The sequence below is a fragment of the Odontesthes bonariensis genome, chromosome 9, assembly GCF_027942865.1.
Source record: "Odontesthes bonariensis isolate fOdoBon6 chromosome 9, fOdoBon6.hap1, whole genome shotgun sequence".
Lineage (NCBI taxonomy): Eukaryota > Metazoa > Chordata > Actinopteri > Atheriniformes > Atherinopsidae > Odontesthes > Odontesthes bonariensis.
In genome coordinates this window covers 26,508,349-26,526,322 of record NC_134514.1, presented here as the reverse complement: position 1 = coordinate 26,526,322, position 17,974 = coordinate 26,508,349, and the positions used below count along the sequence as shown (strand labels likewise).

Below are 17,974 nucleotides of genomic sequence, written 5' to 3'. Positions count from 1 at the left end.
GCTTCCAAATGGACATTTTAAAATGATGTTCCTCCCCGGAGAACACACGAAGAAGAGGAGGGCAGCAATTAATTGCTGATAGGCTGGATACGTTGTGGAACTACTGTTTGGCTGGGCGCCCCGCCATTTTTCTGAGCTCAACAGTCATTTTTCTGTCATCGTTTCCCCCATGGAGCAAAACAAATAAAACAACCAATATTTTAGAGATTTTTTTTTCTTTTTAAAGTTCATAGAGGTATGACTAATAACGTGAAACATCCACATATTTATCCATCTGAGGATAGCTGCATGGTCGTCACACCCCATGAAAGCAAATAGGAAAGATTCTGTGAACTCCCTGTGAAGCAGTAACTTATCCAAAGAGCACACACACACAATGCTCATCTCCCCTGACATCTGTCCAGATGCTAACAGAAAAATCAGTCACAGTCAGAAGTGCTGACAATGACCCACTGGCTGTTATAGCATGGCAGCGTCTCCTCCCAGCTGCCATCCTGCTCACCCCCTTTCTTCAATGCCCTCCATTGTATCGGGAAGAGGAGGCCCAATTCTTCCTCACATCTCTCGTGCTCTTTGTTTCTCCAGGGGACGGCAGTGAGGACGTGAAACTGCTGGGAGAGTTTGGATGTCACCAACACATCATCTGCTGCGTTTGACCACCTTCGGCTGCATACATCTCTGCCCCCCAAATGGCAGCAATTACGGGCAGCCTCTAAACAGAGACTGGTGACGGTATCCGACGGCACAGACGCCAGGAGGAAAGAAATACACAGGAGGAGGGCCCTGTGCTCACTGGAGTGCTGTTTGTGAGTATTGTTTTGCTCTTATTGTTGTGGGGGAACACATTTCTATGCAACTCACCAGGGCCGTGATTTTTCTAGTGTGCCAAAGATGAAAGGATCACATAGGAGGAGTAAACAATGAATGGAGGCTATTGATTTCTTTGTTAGGAGCAGTGAAAATCTATTCAGAGATGCTTCTCAAATGTATCAGGATAGTGTTGTTATCTGTGTAAACTGTCAGGCTGACCTCGACAGCAGCATCTCCCTCTGCTTTTCCACTGTCACTTAAATATTGTGAACAAACATTCAGCAGCAATAGCTCTTTCTGTCATCCTATAGGAAAGCTACTTTTAAAACTCCGGAGCGTCAAAGGATGTGGTTAAAGGTAGAATGGTAAAAGTGATAGTGCCTCCACCCGCTATCTGTCTCACTCTATCACGGCTGTCCCTCTTCTTCCTGTCTTGTTTCCTGTCCATTAGAAGTTCCATTTTCACCAGGAAATCCAGCAGAGGAATTAGGCACACGACAGGGGCAAAATGATCTGACAGATCCACTTACCTCTGCTGCCTACGATTCCCCTGGCCTCCGATATTATTAGAGACTGATATATATGTAGGCTCAGAGCAGGAGAGCGGGAAAAGGAATGGGGAGGGGAGTATGATGGGGAAGGGAAGGTGTGAAATTCAAGAGCCAATACTGCTGATGACAAAGCTGAGGAAATAATCTAAAGGTGTGGGAGCAGTAAATGATTAGATAGAAAGGTGGGGGAGAGAGAAAGGGTGAAATTGGTTGGGGGGGGTAAATCGCTTTTAGGCTGTGTTGTCTCCTCACTCCACCAGAGGAAAGAAAATTGAGATTGTCTTTGTGGCAAGCGGAGGGTAAGATGGATTTAAACTTTACAGCGCCATATCGTTTAGATTTGGCGCAGACAATCCTGGCTAAAAACAAGATGGGTTTGCACACAAATCTGTAGGAATTACTAAACCACATTGCCTCAGGATATCAGCATCGGTCAATAGCAGAGCAAAAATATTGTTCTTGGATGTGCATTTATTTTGTACACACTATCACAGTCACCCGAGCTTAAAAACGAATGATTTAGATGATCACTGACGTTTCCTCTTGCCAAACCATGATTAGTTCAGTCATGAGGTATGAATCATTACCATTTAAGAGGAGTTTTCCCCTTGGGCCATCTGTAACTTAGTCATTTATCCTTTGTTGTCTCTCAACAGGATGAACTGAAATAAACTTTTGTCAGCCTATTCTCCCTTACAGGTTGTCAAATACTGCCATTCGGTCAAAACCATTCAATGTTATCATGCAATCACATTGATTTAAGAATCATGCGAATGCTCACACACACATGAATCCTCCAGCATTTAAAGGCAATCTTGTGCGGGTGGGTGTACCCTGTTCCCAAAAATGTATGTGCACATGATTGTGCACTCTGATAGATGGGTGGGATTGTGTGTAATTATGCTGTAAAGGCTCCAGTAGATTGTAGAATGCAAATAGAGTGGAATATGCAAGCTCTCGAATGTGCAAGCAAATGTATTGTTCATCTTCTTATGAATATGGTAACGAGGGTTTTGAACACCAAAAGATTAAGCACACATCAATGAGGTCACTCCTACTACTATTGCTATTACTGTGATTAGCTTCTCTTAGTTGTCAGTTAATGAACAGTGCAGTTTCATCATTCTGTTGATTCATTCACTGCCTCCGGTACTGCGGGCAGCAAAGACCTCCTGCAGGATGATAGAACCTCCACCATGTTTTACTGTCGGTAGAGTTTTCCTTTTCCTGAAAAAGCTTCATTTGGGCATCCATAAACAAACTGATGCACTGCATTCCGAAAGAGCTCTACTTTGGTTTCATTTGTCCACAGAACATTTTTCCAAGTGGCTCCTGTGTGGAAATGTTTTTACCAACATTGTCTTTTTATGTCCTTCTTTCATTGGTAGCATTCTCTCAGGCCTTAGCCTATATGGAGCTTTACTCAGTTCCGATTTCAGAATAAAGTACTGGCTAAAAAAGACTGGTCCACATTGCTCTGGATCAGCCTGAAACATTTGATATATCTTCACTATTTTTTCCCTAAAATACACACCTACCAGGTGTAGCGGCCCACTTGGATTGTTCACACAAAATGCTCAGAGCTTCGACTGGTGCAACTTTATTTCTCTCCTCTTTTCACCACCGACATTTTGACACCTTGAAAACTATAAAATGGACCCAAAAAATACAAATGCCATAGTACCATTTTTCACAGATAATGCATAGAACCATGTTTACATTTTAAACTGAAATGAATCATTTGTAGTAAACGTAAGTAATGAATTTTACATGAAATTAACATTTTATGAGTTACAGCTCTAACTGAAAATAATTTAATAATGACAATTTCCCTTTGTCTTAAATTAAATAAATCACTTATTAAATAAATACACCATTTGTCTCCTCCTACCTCCTTCTGCTTCCAAGGGCGCTAAGTTTGAGCTCTGTCTGCTAGCAGCCTATCTTCCACATCTCTCAGTGACAGTCTTTGCATGTGACATACAAATGACACAAAACACGGAGCGAACCACAATAAAATACCTTTCACAACTTTCAACAGAATATAAAAAGTAATTAATTTGTTCTTGTGTTTTTTACCAAATCTGGAGCAACGTGCACATGTCGTTATGAGACGGGAGCAGAAAATCTAGCGTCAGCGTTAACAGGAAGTAACAGAAGAAGAGCGGTGCTCTTCAAAATAAAAGCACAAAAATGTAGTGGCAGAACTGCATCATTTATCATCAACAAAATTAGCTGCCATTTACACCAGGTTTGAGTTTCTTCAGTGCATCTTCACAGTTTTATGACCATGAAACTGAAATAGGAATGTCAACATGTTTGACAGTTACCTTGTAGGTTTTTATTGTTACTGTTGAACAACTTTTTTTTTTTTGGTTATTTATACAGAATTGTGTCTATTTATATCTATGTCTAAAGATTTATTAGATTTAGTTCTGATATAGAGAGTGTGATTGGGTGCCCATTCCAGTAGAGTTGGCAGGGCCTGAGACCCTCATGATTCATACTTTAAGAGCTATGGACCGGGTCCACGAATGAACTGCAGCAACTGTTCAGGTTTGCTTCTACACGAAAGTCTTTGAATTGCAGTTTTCACAAAGGGGCTTTGTAGCAATTAACACTTTATCGGTTTATGAAACCCTATGTAACAGCCCTACAATAAATCCTAGAATTATTTTTCAAGCTAGCGGCCGAGAGGAGTAAATTAAACTTTCACGTTCGAGGAATCACTTTGTTTTATTAGACTCTGTTACAGTATACTGCGACTATTACACTGCATTTAATGTTCTCTCATGCAATATTAAAGCATGTGGTAGCTGCCAGGCAAACTATTTGCCCATGTGAGCCTCCAACATGGGAAAAAAGGTGGCATTCCATAAGGTCTCCATGATTATAGCTTTATTTACAGCCTCTCAACTAAGCTTGGAGCAAAAAGCATATGTTATGTAATAATTTAGAATGCACTCCCCACCCTTTTAATTGGTGTGAGCTGAACTCGCACTGACTAATCAACATGGCAGCTCCTCATCATAGATTTATAGATGGCCTTGATTGCTGCCAGGGTGAAATTAACTCTTTCCGTCTGCAGGGAGCTGTTGAAAGGCGCCTGACTGAGAGACTCTCCCCTCTCACACTTAGACACCAGCACTCCAGCACACACACATACATGTATATGCAGATGAGACTGGTCTGTTTCTGCTGGCTGTCTCTGCAGAGCTGTCACACATGCTGCGTGTAGGAGCACTGGGAGGCTCGGGTTGACTTGAATTAAACTGAGAGGATGTCCTTTCCAGATCTGCAGAGGGCCACAGAGACACATCTGCCCCCGGAGAGGGCTGGTCAAAAAGACACAGGGCGAGAGATGGATGGAGGAGGGGGGAAGGAGGGAGGCTGGGAGGTGGAGAAGAGTTGAAGTTAATAAAAAAAAAGAACAGGAAGGGAGAAATTGCCTTTGAGAGAGAGGGAGGATGATATGGAGAAGGAGGGGGAGTTTAAATTACATGTGTGTGTGTGTGTGTGTGTGTGTGTGTGTGTGTGTGTGTGTGTGTGCGAGTGTGTGTGTGTGTGTATTCTTGTGTGCTTGGCAGAAAAAAAGATGAACAGGATGGGAGAGAAAGATTTTTTAGGCTAAGCCCACCAGACTGTTCCTTATCTTTCAGTACTGGCCAACACTTTAATAAAAAAAAAAATCTATTAACTAACTATTACTTAAATTAATGAGATGAGTAAGCGATCCAGTTCTGTAATGTAGCCCCATTAGTGGTATAGATAAAACAGGGAAGCACCTTTTTTGTAATAAAGAAATAAAAGAAATAAGTTGTCAACTAATCTATCTGTCCTGTTTTGAATAAGGATGTTCTCTAAAATAAATATTATGATATTAAAGGAGCACTGTGAAGGATTCAGTGCCATCTAGTGGTGAATTTCCAGGTGTCATCATTCAATACCCACAGCCATGGGTTTAGAAACCTATCATGGTTAGGCATTAAAACACATTTTATTGTCAAATGTTTTGCTGACATTAACCACATTGCCATGACGATGCATTCTGCACTGTTTATGTTACCAGCTTAGGAAACCCTGCATGTTCAAAAGAGATGGTGTCAGTAGGACGAGTTCAGAGTGAGAACACAGTGATTCTTCGTTGTAGTTTTTGCGATTTGACACTTAGGGTTAGGGTTAGGTAATAATTAAAATAATTTTGCATTTCTGACGACAGAAATGCAAAATGATCTCATAGAAAGTCTGTATTTTTGCCTGTATTCAATCCCTGTATTAAATTCCAAAGGGCTGTTTCCTGCTGTCTGGAAGAGGAGTGTCAGAATTCGGGTAATGAACACTACAGTCATCACTTATAGGTAACACAGCACCATCTGCAAAACAGGAATAACTTTTGCTGTACTCTCTGTTCGTTGCAAAAAGGACAAAACAAAAGTAGGTGCACAGCATTTATCTACCTCAGGCTCTAAACAATTATGCACATACAGAACAGGGCAGCACATGCTTGAAATAGAATTTATTTATGTATTCTATGTCACCCTGACCTAAGACTCCAGAACATATTTAGAATAGAGGATCACCCTTTTTCTCCAACTCCAGGCATTTTTTATTAACAGTAAATGCATTTCCCATTCTGTTCTAGCTTCCCTATAGGTCTCTCCTTCACCCTAGATGATAAACACACTGGAGACCAAGGTTTATGCAGAACAAGAAATTGGAACATCAATTCTTAAGTGAAAATTTGCACCTCCTCTCTGCTCCCAAAAAAAGCACCAATTGTATTTTCTACTTATTCCTGGAAACTAAGCAATCGTTGAGGTTCCTGCCTAGATTTCAGCTTCATGATACTGGGTGAGCTTGTCACTCGCAATACTGTGCAGCATCCTTTCCGCCCTATATGGTACATACTCTTTGTTTCTTAATGACACAAACCTGCTATGCAGAAATTCGGCTCTCAGTGATTTCTCATTTCAATTTTAAGGCATTGGCTGCTGAATCATTTACAGATTAATGATGCATTTTCAAGCATGACACATAATCATTGTGCATGATTACTCACTAAGAGGGAAAATGAGCAGTTCAAAGATAATAACACACACATTTGGCAGTTTTAGGAAGCCCTTAAATGCATCAATATTTACTTGGCTTTCGCACCTAAAATACAATTACCTTTTTGCCTGTGGCAGTTTTCTGTTATTCATATTAGCCAAATAAGCATACAAATGGCTAACCTAAAAAATGTGATGAGAAAAAAATGGTACAATAAATTGCTTTGTTAGCATTTACGCTCTTTATTTGAGTAATTTCTGCTTGGCTTTAAGACTAAAGCAAACCTTTAAACCTTTGCAGTTTAAAAACATTCATTGCTGGCGTCTGAAGTCATAATTTACAAAATGTTTGCAAAACACAATATTGTCCCAGGTGTTTTGATCCATATTGCAAAAGCAGCTTGCAACAGCTCAAAGTTGGGATGCAAAATGTAGAGCCGTGCACAAGGAAACAGTTTTCTCAGATTTTGATAATGTTGTACAGTAAAGTTAGAAGGAGTAACAAGTGTTGTATCGTGATGCAACTGTTTGCAACTTCATTCTTATTACGAGAAATGTCTTTTACTGTTTTCCTCTTAAACACTGAATTATTCAGAGCACAGCAACCTGGTTCTGAAGTGTAAACCACCCACAAAAGAGTTGTTTGGCACAGTAACTGTAACAAACACACCACATGTACAACGCTTGCAGACAGAATGCCAAATCATGACAAACGTATCTTAGTGGACACAGATGACAAAAGAATTGAACACGGTGGATCACTAAAAGTTCAGCATCTGAACAACTCCATTCCACCTAAACCACCATGACCCAAATAGCTGGCTCAGTCTCCCAGACATTTTAGGATTTATCCACAAGCCAGCTGGCTGCAGTGCTGTATGGTACCTGCACACAGTGAGCCCTTGCAAGATTAGATAACTAGGACTGCAAAACTCAGCGGGGTCCGGGGAATTGTGAATGTTGGTGTTAAGTATTCTGATGAAACCCACACACACAAACGCACACACACAGGAAAGATGCAGCCATACGTGCGCACACAAGCGCAAGAACACAAGCACAAATATAAACATGCTCGCACTTACAAACAAATCAGGGGATCCTGGAGGCTTTTAAAGAGCTTAAATCACCCTGAAGGCCATCAGACCACATTAGTGTTTGAATGCGTCTATGTGTGCCATCGGACAGACCCAGGCTAGCACAGCTACCACTGGTTAACAAGGTGACAGCCTTAACAAAAGCACAACCCCCTCTAGATTTGCACCATCTCTGTCAGAAAGCAAAAAAATGGATACGCCAACACTGTCTCACCCTGCAGCTCCACGACCTCGAACACGCCCCTCCAAGGCAGTCTTACTGCTCCGTTCTCTCACTGCTGTGAGTGTTGTTCAGCGTGCTGCAACACTGAGCCCGGCAGGTTGATGGCAAAACTCACTCTGACTAAAAGCACTTTTTCACAGTGACTACCGAAATGACATACTCTGCATGTTAAATGCTGCAATTATTTCCCGACGGGCATTCCATTTTCACTTTTATCAGCGCGCCAGAATAAACGCATAAGGGGAAATACGACACAAATAAGCGATAAGTTCTCTTTACTCAGTGCAAATAGTCTGTCATTGAAATTCAGCGTGACCCATACGCTGAGAGCACTTTCCCATTAAGCCTCTAGACATCTTTGGCGAAAGATTTTTGTGGCGTTTAAGTGGCAGCAGGCAACATAAATGCTTGGGCCAGTTCCACAACAATATTTTGAACTAGTCTGTAGTGTCAGTCCAGTCTTAACTGTCTCACGTAAGACTGTTACACAAAACTATAGACTGACTTTTATAGGCAAAAGAAAAAGAACAGAGCATAAACAAACAAACGAAAGAAAACATATCCACCGAGCTCCATGGCTAACTCAGAACTAAGAGTAGTGTTTCCATGGTAACAGTTAGTAACACCTGCAGACTGGTGGCTCCACGTGACAAAAGACCAAACACAACACGCCATTTTTGTGGCACAAGACACCTTTAGGGTGCCGTGACATCAGAGCAGAGGGGCAGCCTACATCAAAAGATAAATGGGCTGCATCTCAGTGCTCTGTCACTGTTGGTCCCTCGGTATTGAGCAACTGTGTCCTGGCAGCCTGACATTGAAGGAGTCTTTGTTGTCAGTGTCACATGATTCTGCCACAGCCCTCTGGAGCTTCACTCATGTGAAGTTTTGTATTCTGGTTCACTTGACTTCCTGTTTTATTTTGTAGTTCATGCCCCCTTCTGTTCATCCCAGTTCATTTTGCCCCGCCTGCCCTGCATTAAGTCGTTCTATCACTCAGCATGAACACGCCTAGTTTTCCTTTCTCAAGTGTCACATCCTCGTCACTGTCATTGTCATGGCTCCCTCGTGTTTTCTCCTCAGCTGTCTCTTCTTTACTTTGAGACAAAGTTCCTCAGATATCCCGCAGTGGCAGCACTTTCATGTTTTTTTTTACTTCCGTCACCTGCCTGCCTCTTGCATGTTTAGTCCTGCGTTTGAGCCTTCCTTTTTACGTTTTACATTGTGGACTGTAGCACATGTTGCATTTGTTGTTTCTGTACAGAAGCAGGAGAGAAGTCCTTAACCTTTTTTCCCTGCACAAAACGCATCCGATTTTTAAAGATTGCTAACGTTGTTAGCAGTCTCGTTAGTATTGCTAAAAACCATTTGAGACGGTCACCACTTGTGCTCACACCACAAGTCAGTTTCGCTCTGAGGATATTTCTCCTAATCGTTGTCCTTACCTGATGTGGATCCATATTTCTCATCATTAAACTGATGATAGATAAGGGGCATAAGGGGGTTATGCTACTAAACTGCATATGTGAGTTTCTTAAAAGTGTACAAAACTCTTGATAGTAAAAAAATTCTAAACATTAGGCTACTGTAAAAACACATATAGACACATTTTCTTTTTGTTTATTTCTTTTGTCCAAAAAAACAGTTCCTGCTACATGTTTCTACATCCATAGTCACTGCAGGCGTTTAACCTGCAAGTTGCACTTCAAGACAAGATCTTAACTCTGCTAAAGGTTTGCACAGTGCCAAGATTTCCTGGTGCTTGAATGTTTTTTTGTACTGTTGAATTTATCAATATATATTCTTAGAGAAGTTTCTTTTGGAAATCAGAAACTATTTTCTGCTGGAGCGAGAGCCGAGCCACATTATGCAGTTGAATAGTCAGCTTGAAAAGACTCTTGATTTGCCGAGAATTCAAGGCAGCTTTTTTGTTAAGCCAGCCCCTGATCTCCAATGTTTCTGGGCCAATCAGTAACACCTTTGTGTCTGTAATGGTGCTGGCTCTCGGTTGGGATCAATCACTGCAATTCTGAAAGTATTCCTGAAAACCAATTCCAAGATGTGGGATTTTTTTTTTTTTTTTTTTTTTGTCGCTTTTGTTCTCATTTGAGTCTCTGCAGGTTTTTGTGCGAATGCACAAGCAAAGAAACACACAAAAAAGAACGAAGATTAATTGTTGTTCTTTGATTTTATCACAGTGCACAAACAAAGCAATGAGGCCGATAACGAACAGTGACATTTAAATGTTCTGAGTTTTCCAACCGTGACAAAACCAACAAACACAGACAGTCCCTTCTGGCTTGGGAAGTGGTTAAGGTGTAGAGGAAGTCAAACACACACCCACATAGAACAAAAGCACTTTGCGGAGGGAAGCTGCGTGAAGCAGCGTCTTTATGTAGGATTAAGTTCTGAATGCAGGGATGTGCCGCATGTCTGAGCGTGCCTTGACTTCTCCCTTCTGCCTCAACTCAGAGCTGCATCTGTGCCAGTCTGAATTGAAAGAGGGGCTAATCAATAGCGAGACGGTGAAAATCCTCTCCAATGCCTAACCAGAGGTTATTCCATAATGCAACAGCATTATAGAGAAAGGTTCATTTGCCAACTGCTACCTCTGAATCCTTGTGGCAAATTGAGCATGAGAAAGGCAAGGAAAGAACAACCCATTCTACCCATTCGCAGTCTGGTCTGCAAATATTTTATTTTTTTTAAATGATGATATTATGGGTTTTGTTGAACCACTCTTGCTACAATGTTTATTTTGTTGATTCCTAGAATATCTCATCATGTCTGAGGTACTTTTATTCTCTTCAAATAAACAGATTTTAAGAATTTTTGTGTAACAAAGACTGATGAGTGAAAACTAGGAAATTTAATTTACAAACATAGATAGCTCATTGATGTGAAAAATCTTTCAAACAATGTGAGGAATATGATGGAGCACATTACTCTAGTAAACATTTGGCATGATAACACAGTTACAGCGAGATAAATGATAGTGCCAAGCCTAATGACCTTTCCTCTTGCTGAATGTTTTTTTTTTTTACATCCATCCAGCGAGGGATCCTCTTAAAGGGTAAGGGGTTAGAGGGTTCAGTCAAACTTTAGTCGATACATTCATCAGGCCAGTAATGATTTGTCAATTCCAAGAGGTCATTAGAAATACACCAGATTTATTAATCTGCCATGATCTCTGTCCCAGTAGGGAAGTGAACAAAGCTTTGTGCTGAAAATGGGGCTTAACTGTCTATTAACATGAGTTTAGAAGATTTGACATGATTTGTTTACTGTGAAGAGTTTGAGAAAACAGGAAAGCGCACTGAAACCACCAATAGGATGCAGCTAATTTAACACCTTACTGAGGTCGAGTCCCATCCATAACCTCCCATCTAACTGTGTTACTATCCAATCCTCCCATCTTGCCGACTTTCCAGCTGGTTGGCCTAATTGGAGCTATTTCCACACATAATGTGGCAGCCCCAAGAGGGCTCATTATAGAAACAGTCGACCCACCTCAGCCATTCTTTAGCCACCCCCTCATCAGAGTTCTATGGTTCAGTCCAGTGACAAATACAGTAGGGGTTTCCTTCATCCTACAGGCTATTGATCACCATTAGGAAGGAGGTAAAGTCACGCTAGCTGTGCTGCTTGACTGATTTAGTGTGTCACTACAGGAATGACTTACTCCTCACACAACAAAACTGAACTTAAAGGAGCGTTATAATGGCTGTTGCAGTTGTGAATGGAGGATTACCCCACTGAGCTGTGATATGGACCAGAATTTTCTGAGCTACGTGTAGACTGGTCAAATTTCAATTAAATCCAATTCAATTTTTTTCATATAGCGCCAAATTACAACAAATGTCACCTCAAGGTACTTCAAAGATACAATCCAATTCAAGACAATTAGAATCCAATTCATTGTAATAAAATCATAATCCAATCTAATCTAATCAGTCCAAATTAGTCCAAATCATGTTTACAATCCAATAAAAAGCAGCCTAGCTAAGGAAACCAACAGATTACTCCGAAACTTCTCTTCGATCCAATCCCCCGTCCTTAGCGTGCACAAGGCGACTGTGTAAAGAAAAAAAACTCCCTTTTAACAGGAAAAAACCTCTGGTAGAATCAGACTCAGGAAGGGTGGCCATCTGCCTCTACCAGCTGGGGTTTGAGAGGATGGGAAAGAGGGCAAAACAAACACCATAACATCAGGCTGGGTATACCTGCAGAGAAAGAGAAACACAAGTTAATGACAACAATAATGTCAAATGTACATAGAAAAAGAGAACAGTGTGAGGAGAGGTGTATCATGGGACGTCCCCCAGCCATCTAGGCCTATAGCAGCATAACAATAGACTATTGACTTTATCAAAAAATAAAGTTTTAAGCCTAATCTAATAGGTAGAGAGGGTGTCTGCTTCCCAGATGTATATCGGCTGCAGGCTCCACAAAAGAGGGGCCTGATAACTGAAGGCTGTCTGGTCTTTATGTCTTTAAGACACACTTAGTCTGATCAACGTATTGGTTTCATCTGGTTTCAAAGACAAGTACAGTAGAGTATCATCAGCATAGCAATGGAATTATGCCATGGAATGATGTAAAAAGGGAAAAGGGTTGCTCCAAGCACAGACACAAGTCCGCTATCAGAGGCTAAGAGGAGATCATTGGTAATGTTCACCAGTGCTGTTTCTGTGCTATGATGCACTCTGAATCCTGACTGAAACTCTTCAAACTGATTATTTCTGTGTAAATTATCACAAAGTTGTGCCGCAAAATTTTTTGCTAGAACTCTAGACATAAAAGGGAAGATGGATATAGGTCGATAATAAGCTAACTGGATCAATAGTACGGTAGGTTTTTTAAGTAAAGGTTTAATTACAGCAACTTTAAAACTCTGTGGCACATATTCTGTCAAGAAAGACAGATTGATCAAATCCAATACGGAAGTGTCAATTAAGGGGAAAACCTCCTTGAACAGTCTGGTTGGGATTGGGTCTAAAATACAAGTTGATGGTTTAGAAGAGACTATTACTGCTGTTAGTGCAGAGAGTTTGACTGGACAAAAACAGTCTAAATACAGATCAGGTTCTAAAGATACTTCTAAAGCTGCTGTACTTGATGATACAACAGTGATAATAGTGGGAATTATTACACAAATCTTCTCTCTCAGAAAAAATTCTATTCGTGAATAAACTCATGAAATTATCACTGCTGATTTTTTAAAGGAATACCTGGCTCAACAGAGCTCGGACTCCTCATCAGACTGGCTACAGCACTGAAAAGAAAGCTGGGATTATTCTTATTTTCTTCTATCAATGATTAATAATAAGCAGTTCTAGCAAAGGGCTTTCTTATGTGTTATTAGACTATCTCTGCAGACTAAATGAGACTCTTCTAAATTAGAGGAACGCCATTTTGTTTCCAACTTTCTTGCAAGCTGTTTTAAAGCACTCAGCTGTGAATTATTCCAAGGAGCCAACCTCAGACTGATTACCTTCAGTTTCAGAGGGGCAACATTGTCCAGTGTTGCACGCATTGAAATTATAGTGCTGTCAACAAGTTCTGCAGGAGTAAAGTTTAGGTATCTGTCCTCTGTAATATTTGCACCTGGCAGTGGAGAAAATGATAATGGAATTGTTTTTTAATATTGGTCGCAGCATTCTCTGATAGACACCTACTATAAATACATTTCTTCTCAGAAGCTGTATAGTCAAGTAATGTAAACTCAAAAGTTATTTTAAAAAACGGTCAGTTAAGACAGGGTTATGGTGAAATACACAAGTCAGCACAAGATCAAGGGTGTGATTAAGATAGTGAGTAAGTCTGTGAACACTTCCAATAGAGTCTAATATAGAATTAAAGTTAGTATTTAGGCTATCATTTTCAACATCTGCATGAATATTAAAGTCACCCACTACAAAGACTTTATCTGTACTCAGCACTAACTGGGATAAAAACTCTGAGAATTCAGACAGAAAGTCAGAATAAGGGCCAGGTGGACGATACACAACAACAAACACAAGAGGTTTCTGTGATTTCCACTTTGGGTGGGAAAAACTGAGAATCAGAGATTCAAAAGAGCTCAAACTAATTTTGGGTCAAGGACAGATTAGTAACCCTGATCTGAAGATAGCTGACACTCCTCCTCCTCTGCCTGTGGTTCGAGGAACGTGAACATTTAAACAGTCAGAGGGAGTTGATTCATTAATGCTAACACGATCCTCCTGCTGCAGCCAGGGTTCTGTAAGACAAAATATATCAATAATGACTTTGTCTGGGAGCGTAACCTATCTGGGAGCAGACACAGTCATTATGGGTTTTTTTTGGGGGGGGGTAGCAGCAGGTGGGAAGCTGCAGAAAAGTGTGTAAGACTACAAGTCTGTGTCCTGATCTCAACCCTGGGTTGAGAACCACATATTAAAAGCAACATTAAAAGTTAAGAAGAAACTGTAAGTTTTGAACTCAAGCACCGCAATCAATGGTATATTGTAACCAATGGTTACCAACTTTTTTCAGCTGAAGATCTCCTGCTCAAGCCTTGATGACAGTCAAGACGTTATTGAATCACTGAAAAGACACCAGACTTTTGTTATTATATAAATCAATCTGTTTTGCACAAAAAAAAAAATCCATAGGTGTGTGTGGTCCCTGTTCCATTGTATGAATAGATTGTCTGCTTGGAACAAGACAAAGAAAGGCACACACTCCTATGGTGAGCTGGTCAGTTCAATAGTTTATTGATAAGAGTATCCATCGAAGATACAAGAGTTACCGTAAGCATTTTAGAAAGAACAAGTGTAATTGTGCTTAGAAATTCTCAGTGGAGTTAAGATAAGAGCAGTTCTATGTTTTTTTTTCTCGGAGGGCAACCGCATTGCAGTCTTGCGTTCAGATCTTTGCATCTTGTTTGCCTTTCTCACTTTCCATCCACACATTTTGCACGTTTATTGTACCTCAATACAGCCAAATTCCACCTCGTGTTTCTGTCTTTGTGTGTGTGCGATTTTGCAAAACAGGTCTGTAAGTGAAAGAGCTGCAGGGCCCAGGCATACGACAGAACAATTATTCTCAGTTTAAAAAAAAAAAACTAAGAACAACAAGAGGAAGCTAGATAAGCAGATCGGACAATATTGTTCTGTTGGTGTCCTGACTTCTTGTCTGGATGGGGGTTTTTTTCTCTGTAATTTGAACACTTGACACAGAAAAAAAAAATCACAATGTTCTCTCTTCAACAGTAACAGTGGGAAGACTTGTAATTCTCTGTGTAACTGCATTTAATTCCAAGTTTGCTCAACCAATTGCATGTGCAAATACATAAACACAAACTCACTAAACACAGCCAAACACATACATGTGAACTCAGTAAGCAAATGACATGACACATGAATACATTTCTTTATGTCATTCTGGTTGCAGGAGCTCATGGACTAAAATCCCAAATCATTACAGCACTCTTTAGTTTGTATGGTTCTGATGAATCTGTAGCTATAATTGGCTTCTAGTTTATCAATGAATTTATTTGCACAAATCTAAAAAGGAAACTAATTACAGAGGTGTTTGTTGCCTAATTTTGTTTCCTTCCTACCAGGCCAGTCTGTTTCCCTGTTTACTGTTCTGCAGTTAATATAAGTGGCTGGTTCCTAAATACTTACAGTTACCATTTTACAAGCAGAAGCGTTTGTCAATCAAATGTTTTTTTTCACAACAGGGTTTGTCAGCCTGTCAATCGTAGCCTGTCAAACCCTTTTAGCATGTTCGTATGCTGATATTATAAATTGTCTCTAAACATCACTGTGAAGAAAACGCCTGTCTCAGTCGACTGATGACTTCTTTCTTATTCTTTATTTGTTGATAAGGCAGCATGCATGTCTTTGCGGATGCTCGCACAGCAAACGTGGAAGTGAAATATTGCCTGTGGATTTGGTGACGCCATTGTCGGCGAAGACACGCCGTCAGTCACCGGCGCTCTCTTTATCTCAGCAAAGTCATTGCTCTGTTGAGTCAGTGACACCTCTGCAGTGAGCAGACACACAGTTGCTGTGTCAACACTGTTCTGTCGGTGTCATTTCTCTCTGCCCCGGGGTGCTCTTTGAATGCGACCGCATTGCTGAATAGAAGCAGAGTCGAAGGACAAACAATAATAGTAAGTGATAAGCAATGATTTGAGACGCCAGCTCAGAGCAGATTATGAGGGATCAGGTTGAAATGTCAAAGGTGCCTTGTTTTTTTACTGCTTAGATGGAAACTATGCTGACTTGCTGCTTCATCAAGCATGCAGTCATCATTGCTTATTTGACATTTTACCACCGAACTTTAAATGTCGGTGCTTTTATGGTGGTATTCAAGAAATACCATCTGTGCAAAAGGGAAAAAAATTTAACATACGTTAAACTCTAATGTAGAATTGGACAAAATAATGATAACTGATGTATTAAAGCTGCTCCTGGGAGCCATTTCTATATAAAGTACCGCACAACTGGATATGATTCTGTTTGCAATATCATATCTTCTTCTTTTGGTGAATGAATGCTCCGGCTGTGATTGTAGCAAGACCATTCAAAAAATTACAATACATAAGACCTTAACAGATTGATTCAAATGTGCAGTAACGATGGGAAATAACAATTATGATAAACCCACTCATTACAAAAACTATTAAACTCGTCAATTAGCTGTCTCCAGGGGTTGTGTTGTACTGGCAGGTTCAACACTAATGATAGTGTGTCAAAGGAAAAAATCCCATGCAGCAACTCTGACTAATATAATAATTAATAGAAAAGCAGAGACGAGCATAATGTAATTGTTATGTGTCAAGTTCTTCTGTGTCCACATCAGACATCCTCTACCTTTATAAGTTGTGTTTTCCTAAAGAAGGCACTTCTCCACCTCATATTCACGCATGGTGCTACAGTACACGAGGAATACCTTTGACACTTCAGAGCCACCCAGTCCTTGCATGTTAGTCGCAGAGCTGCTCCGTCCTCCCCACTGGCTTGTCTCTCAATCCTGAGGCATCGAGTGTCCCCATTTGTTGTTTTTCACCATCCTTAGCACAAATCTTTTTCCTTTTTTTTTTTTTTACCTTCATGGCTGAGACTTTTCAGTTAAAGTACAAAACATTTCCTAGTACCTCAGTTGATTTGATCATGATTTAAATTTACCAGCTCCTTCCAAAGCCAAATCTTTTTGATTCATTGTCAATTCAAAGCTTCCCAGATAATGACTCTGTTGTAATATAGTTTGTCATTTATCTTCTCTGTTTACACCAATCATTTCCCAGCTCAAACAAAACTCTGATTTTCACTGTCGGTGCACTGAATCTAATCCCCAAGGTTTAATTAGCTATGATCAGATTCATAATAATGTATATTTTTCCTGCAGGCATATAATTGGGAGATTTTGACATTGGGGAATCTTTCATCAGAGGAATCCATGGTCTAACCCCCATTAAGAGAAACTCAGGACTCAGTAGATGGAGAATGTTGAAGTCTGAGAGGTGCAGTAGAGGGTTGAACACCTATACTCCCTCCGAGGAAGCTGGCTTTAATTAGCTAATGAATCCAGGAGCTCCCCCTGCCAACCTCTGACCTTATGCTAAAGTATAATAAGCCTGTTCACAGTGTGTGACATGTCAGATGCAGTTTAAATCAATGCCTTGCCCTCCATACCAAAACTGATTTTAAGCTCAGTCCCTTTCACTGTTCAGAGCAGCTGCAGGCAATGAAAGAATAAGATGAAAAATATCAATGGATAAATATTATTATGATACCTACCTTGTGACAGTTACTTATTGTATTACAAGTTTTCTTAAAATTCATGTTTAAATATGCTATTTTTTTCTTATCCATAGAAATACGATTGGATAAATCAGGTTTAATAGCCTTGAATTTGTTAGCATACTGTATGAGACTCAAAGGGTTTTACAAAGTGAACAAAATCCAACAAAAAAGCATGCTTTAATGGTAAAATCTCAATAAATCAGACTATGAATGGTAAATAACTTGTCAAAACCTTTGGAGTATAGACTTTGTGAAAACAAAATTCTTTTGAGACTGATATTATCACACTAAAAATAAATCTGGGAAATTTTTTTATTTACAGTATAACCACTGCAGCAATAAGAGTCCATCCACAGCAGCTGCAAAGTAAAAGGGCCTCTGATGACCAGTACCGATAGTTTAAAATAAAAAATTAGCAATTAAGGGTTGCAATTTATTAAATCTGGTCAGCGTTTTTCAAGAGCAGCAA

At 40.1% G+C, this 17,974-nt stretch overlaps 1 protein-coding gene across 2 annotated transcripts in view; it reads left to right on the top strand.

The window, feature by feature from the left end:
• LOC142388510 (galactosylgalactosylxylosylprotein 3-beta-glucuronosyltransferase 1) overlaps nt 1–17,974 on the top strand; it is an 88,026-nt gene that overhangs the window by 38,617 nt on the left and 31,435 nt on the right. For both annotated transcript variants that reach the window (XM_075473865.1, XM_075473864.1), the window contains exon 2: nt 586–806. The gene's annotated coding sequence lies outside the window, so the exon portion shown is untranslated. The remainder of the gene's footprint in view (nt 1–585; nt 807–17,974) is intronic.